This window comes from Cydia fagiglandana, chromosome 19 (genome assembly GCF_963556715.1).
Source record: "Cydia fagiglandana chromosome 19, ilCydFagi1.1, whole genome shotgun sequence".
In the NCBI taxonomy this organism is placed as follows: Eukaryota; Metazoa; Arthropoda; class Insecta; order Lepidoptera; family Tortricidae; genus Cydia; species Cydia fagiglandana.
The window spans coordinates 10,628,867-10,635,494 of NC_085950.1; positions in this window are offsets into that span (position 1 = coordinate 10,628,867).

Genomic DNA, 6,628 nt, shown 5'->3' on the forward strand with positions numbered 1-6,628 from the left:
GCTATGCGACGTAAGCGCCAGCCGCCATAAGGTACCTTTTGCCATGGAACGTCACATATAGATGTATATGATGTAGATGTTGGTATATGATTAATACCAACAAATAAAGATCTATCTATCTATATTGGGTGTTGGATATATACACCGTTTGGACAGGTCAAGGATTCCTCGAAACACTTCAACGATTCTATTAAAGTCGCGAATTTGCTTGTGTGATATTGAGTGTTATGATTATTGACACTTGATACCGATCTAAATATAATGGCGCGTGTTAATATTATGATACCAGCATAACGTGATAAATACTTCCGGTTATCAAGGTTCGTTTGTCTTTTCTGTTCCCGGAAGATATTTAAGAATATTGGTGATTCACGTACCCACAATTTTGATAAATCCTTAAATTACGTCAGGAACTCGGGACTAGTTCGGACCAGCAATTAGACTGCAGTTTTTTTGTTAATTAGACCTTTAATTGGCATAAGGTCGCAACTTCTCCCCCCTTATTACACATTACATATAAGTAAAAAAAAAAACAGTTTCTAATAAACATAAGCTCTTCACGAATCGATATAAGGGGTCATCCATTAATTACGTCACACCAATTTCTAGGTTTTTTGACCCCTCCCCCCCCCCCTTGTCACACTTGGTCACATTTGGCAAAGCCCTCCCCCCCTAGTGTGACGTCACATTTTTTCAACGAAATCGCCAAATCGAATTAAGTAAGTACCTAAGTGTTATTAATATTTTATTAAAATATTTTTGACGATATAAATATTAGTAATTTTATAACCCAAAACTGCTTAGGAAAGAAAATTAAACGAGAAAAAACTATTTTCGTTTTAAATACTTGTTATTTAAATGTACAGCGAACTAAACAATTTAAATAAATTTTCGGTTACTGATGAAGTTAAAGTGACGTCACAAAGTTTGTGTCTCCCCCCTCCCCCATGTCACAATATGTCACATTTTCTTGACCCCCTCCCTCCCCCTAAACGTGTGACGTAATTAATGGATGACCCCTAAGCTTATAGGTACACACTTATCTGTCCCTATAGTATCAGCGATTTTTTGCCACTATGATATGTAATAATGTCACAGACAAAAAAATCCATCGTGGACGTCAGAAATTAATTGACTGTTAATTTAGCCCAGCACGAGCTTGCTCACGTTTGGTCACAGACCATTTGTCTACAGATAGAGCAAGTGATGTGAGAGTCGATCACCATGCAGTGGTGCTGCCGTAATAATTTTAAATAGTATGAGAACTTGACCGGTCATTTGACTGAAATGCGACCACTTTTACGACGAATGTTTAGATTTGATATTAATTATGATTAGATATTACGTGCACTAGGTACAGCTTGGCAAAAAAGAGTAGAAATTAAAAAGTGGCAACACTGTAGTGCCGTCCCGTTTTCTTATATATATTGGTTTGAAAGGGACGACACTACAGTGTTGCCACTTTTTAATTTCTACTCTTTTTTTGCCAAGCTGTAACACGCCTAATAGCGTAGCGTGGCGGTAGTGTGTGTGAATGCGTGCACGGTGTATGTTATATGGAACTGGATATAGTACCTATATTTTACATATTCAGTCAACATCAATAGTAGCGGATGAAAAAAGACGCCAAAAGTATCTGTTACAGTAAAATTGTGCTATATTATAAAGACATATCTCTTAAAGTTATTAAATAATGATGCTGATTGTACTATCGTCCACTTTATTTATTGCAAGTAAGTCCCGTTTAGTTAATGTTTTAATGTTTATTTGGGCACAAACGGTACATGTTTCTTATAACTAATGTCTATACATATTTCATAAACCAATACAGTTGCCACCACTTATTAAATAGCTCATTAAAGAAAAACAAGATAAATGTGTGTTTAAATAAGTTAAATGTGTTGTTGTTAGTAAAAAAACGCCGCCGTACACTGACACCGTGGGTCATAAAGCAGATTCGGTCATACTCGTTAAGCAGATTCTATTGGAGGACGTCTGTGTTTAATCTATGAGAAATGAGAACTAGCCATAATAAATCACTCATGCGTGTGGATGGTTACTGATGTGTGTGTCATACATGTTGTACTGTTGTTATTTGTATTTGCTTATCTGTGGTAGTCTACTTGAACCATTTACATCAATGAGGTATTTTTATTTTCTGGAATTTTCACATGGAAGAGTCAAATGCTCGAAATTTTAAAGGCGAAATTTAAGATGGCGCCGAGTTGTACCGACTGAATATATAAATTCCGATAAAACAGACAATCAAAAATTGGGCTTATAAAACTTTCTGGTAGGTAAGAATGGAAATTGGAGAGCTACGATGCCACAGACAGACAGACATTGGCGTCAAACATATAACACCCCTCTTTATGCGTCGGAGATTAAAAAATTGAAGAAAACAAAGAAATTGCAATATTATTTATGTCATTCTGGCCCCAATTTCACATCGGTGACAGGTGCAACGAATTGTAAAATCACTGTTGCTGACGTCACAGGCATCCATGGGCTACGATTACCACTTACCATCGGGCGGGCCGTATTCCTGTTTGCCACCATCGTTGTATTATTAAAAAAAACTTTATTATATCGGATAAAAACAGATATTTCTCCTGCGAAGTTTCTGACAATTGTCAAAGATTTAGAAGAATTGTAGGTAATTATTGTCAGGTAATGAGTTATATGTCGGAATTTCGTGACAATTGTAGTGTTTCTTGTGACAATTGTCATAAACTTAGCAAGAGAAATATCCGTTTTTTTCCGATATCATAAAGTTTTTTTTAATAATACAATGATGGTGGCAAACAGGAATACGGCCCGCCCGATGGTAAGCGGTAACCGTAGCCCATGGATGCCTGTGACGTCAACAACAGTGATTTTACAATTCGTCGCACCTGTCACGTTGGTGAAACAGGGGCCTGATAGTGCTTCTATTTATTCTCATAAGAACTTCTTCTTCTTCTTCCTAGCCTTAGTCCCATCATTTGGGGTCAGCTCTCCTAGTAATTCTTCGCGAGGACTGTCTGTCCCGGGTCGTCTGGGCTGGTATTTTTGATTTATTTAAGTCCCTATTTATAGTGACCATCCATGTTTGTCGGGGTCTTCCTCGCCTCGTCGACGGCGGTGGGTAAATGTGCAGCACTTTCTGTGTCATGTGGTCAGGTGGTCGCCGCATGACGTGACCATACCATCTGAGTCGGGTTTCTTCCAGTTTGTCAGGGATAGGTTTTACTCTGAAACTATTTATTCTCATAAGAACACATGGTATAAAACCTTGCCGTGCCTTCCGCAACGTAAGTACCTACTCACCCGATAAATCATATCGTTTCGTCCGGACGTTGAAGGTTTGTGGCTATTTCCGTCTATTTATTAATATGTAGCAATGACATTATTACTCAGAGGCCGTCAATAGCACATACGTACCTACTGATACTATGTGTGTAAAACAATAGTTACCTACTATAGTCAAAGTGTGCAAGTTTTAGAAACTAGGAAATTTTCAGAAATATCCCAGATCTTTCGATATTGACGATCTTCCCGTCGGCTTATCAGATGTCTTAGTTGTGTACCTATGTTTATTTGGTATAGTATTTATTAGAAAAAAATACTAGATAGGTATGAGAAAAGTAGAGCCCAGCAGCAGGACAGACACTTTATAAGGCTCGTTAAAAAAAGTATGAGAAACTTTCTCAATTAAGACAAAAATGATGAATAAATTCTAGGGAACAATTCGCCTGATAATGTTCTTAGTAATATCTAATTATTAGAATTACCTACAAGACACGATTAAGGAAGAAAACCGTATGCAATTATAAATTCCATTAACACCACCATATTTGTTCAGCGGGAATGGTAATTGACGCGTAATAGAGGTTAGATTTACAACTAAATGACTAGGTCTAGAGGGCAAATAAATAAAATACGAGTACACAGCACTTCTTCAGTTCAGTGCGAAGTCCGGGTGCACCGCCAGTTTGAGAACCGCTTGACCTATTGTCTGTGATACGGATCCTGACCAAATTTTCAGTTACATTTATGAATTTTTTGAAGTGAAAACTTCTTTAGCGGCGCTGAGCACTTTTTGAGGTGGGGAAAAAATCATAAACTCGAGACAGCGTAACGCGCTGACGTCATGTGTTACGGACAATGTTATTCACCAAAGAACTTTAGTCATAACGTATCATAATCAGGTCAATTATTTAAAACTGGACTTTTATATTAAGCAATAAAGCGCAATGTTCTAATCTTGTACGGGCTGAAATACGAGGATCTCACAGTTACATTCTAACTTCATATAACTCTAATATAATTCAATAAAGCTACATCTTGATGAAATCGTTAATTAAAGTGAACCAGTATTAGACTGGTGAATAAGACTCAAAATATCATGACCAAATATATTTAGATGCGAGGTCTGCAAGGTAACTTTACAATTTCTATTCGAATTTCAAACAATTAACGCTACAAATTTAAGCTCACTGGCCAGCAATTTCGGAAATAAAGTATTTCAATAGAAAGGAGGATGGGTCAATTATACATAGTGCTGCAGACATTTTGGACTAGTCATTGAGTTTTCACTTCTGTTCGTCTTCTTCAGTTTTCACTTTTGTCCGTAGATCACACATTATAAAGATTGGAGACATATTAGGACATGGCGTTGAGAAGAGGAATCACTACCGGTCTACTAAATTAGCATAACATGTAGAAAATCTATACAAAGTCTAAATACCAATGCAAGCTGGCAAGAAATTATGTTATCATTATGCTAGTATAATAATAACATTTATAGGTACTGACATAAATAAATCAAGTCGTCTGTCTATAAAGAATGCAGCATCGTGCCAAAAAATTACGATCAACAAGTTTTATTACACAATAAACATGTGGGATATTATGCGTTAGGGTTGTCAACCGTTAGGATAGTGCCTGTTCTTTTTAACCGACTTCCAAATCCCAAAGGAGGAGGTTATCAATTCGGTTGTATGTTTTTTTATTATTATTGTAAATATTAAAGGTGCTACATACATGAACTCCGAAGTCATTGACAACCGAAAAAGTAACATCTCTGATATGTCTGAAAACTTCACATTGCAGTTTTAAGTTGCAAGTGTACAACATTTTGTGCTAAAACTAAAATTAAGGATTTCATCAATTTAATATTCAGTTAACATCCGAGAAGATATAAATAATTCTACATCAAATCTTATACATACCTAATGCGTAGTTCTTTCAGAAAACATATCAAAAATGATATAGTTAAGATACAGTTTTTTGATAATAAGAGAAATCAATAAAGATTAAGTTAGACATCTCAACGAGGCTGCGGAGTGTTAGGGTCGGCAACGTTGTCGCACCTCTGGACTTGTAGGCGTCCATAGGCTATCGTACCGGAAGGCGCAGCGTGAGTAGTCCCCCCACAAGGTGGACTAACGACCTGGTAAAGGTCGCGGAAGTCCGCTGGATGCGGGTGGCGCAAGTCCGGTCATTGTGGCACTCTTTGGGGGAGGCCTATGTCCAGCAGTGGATGTCCTCTGGCTGATATGATGAAGATATGAGATGATGGGCTACGATGGCTGCTTGTTTACCACCGGCGTAATATAAAAAAGTAAGGCCATAATTATCTGCCAACCCTATCCCGGGTTCAACAGCCCGACGACAATGTAAGACGCGTCACTAGCCCACTAGTAAATATTCAGTGGTGTTTATATGCGTAGTAACTGGCTCTCATCTCATGCACTTTATGCGGTGTCGCTGCATACGTTATGTTTTACTTTAAGTACTACTGCCGTATTCGAACTTCAAGATATTCACAAGAGACGACACGTACTAGATACGTTATAGTTTAGATATCAACTAGCGGCGCAATTCGGGAAATGAATTAGAGATGCACTAGATATGAAATGGTAAAGATATGTGACGTTCCACGGCAAACCTTATGGCAGCTGGCGGTTACGCTATTATTAACGCCGCTCCATTATTTCAGCCGGGGAAATGGTACCTTTTACTGTGGAACGTCACATATCTTTACTATTTCATATCTAGTGGATCTCTAATTCATTTCCCGAATCGCGCCGAGTTCTCTTTTGCAGCGCAATTCGGGCAACCAATGTCATCTTTTACGTTAGATAGAGTAAGATATCTATTAGATGTGAATTGGATCTCTAAAGGGGCCCACTGATTAACAGTCCGCCGTACGGTATCGGCCTGTCAGTTGTTCGGATCTGTAAAAATTTTGTTCTAACTGACAGGCCGATACCGTCCGGCGGACTGTTAACCAGTGGACCCCTTAAGTCATATCCTGTGGAAATCGTTCAAGAGTATATCTCCAGAATCGAGCAAATGTCAAATTTGACAGGTTAGATCTTAAACATATCGTTATCGTATCTTGGTGATGTCTAAAAGATATCTAATAGATGTCTATTTCAAAATCCGAATCGGGCCCCTAGTTTCTAAGGATTACAGGTGCTATTTGCTACATTTTTTATGACCCCACACGAGATGGGTTTAGATTGCCTTGTATAGATTATCCCATAGAAAAATATAATTTACAAAAGAGTGGTAACTAATCATTAGGGTTCCGTACCCAAAGGGTAAAACGGGACCCTATTACTAAGACTTCGCTGTCCGT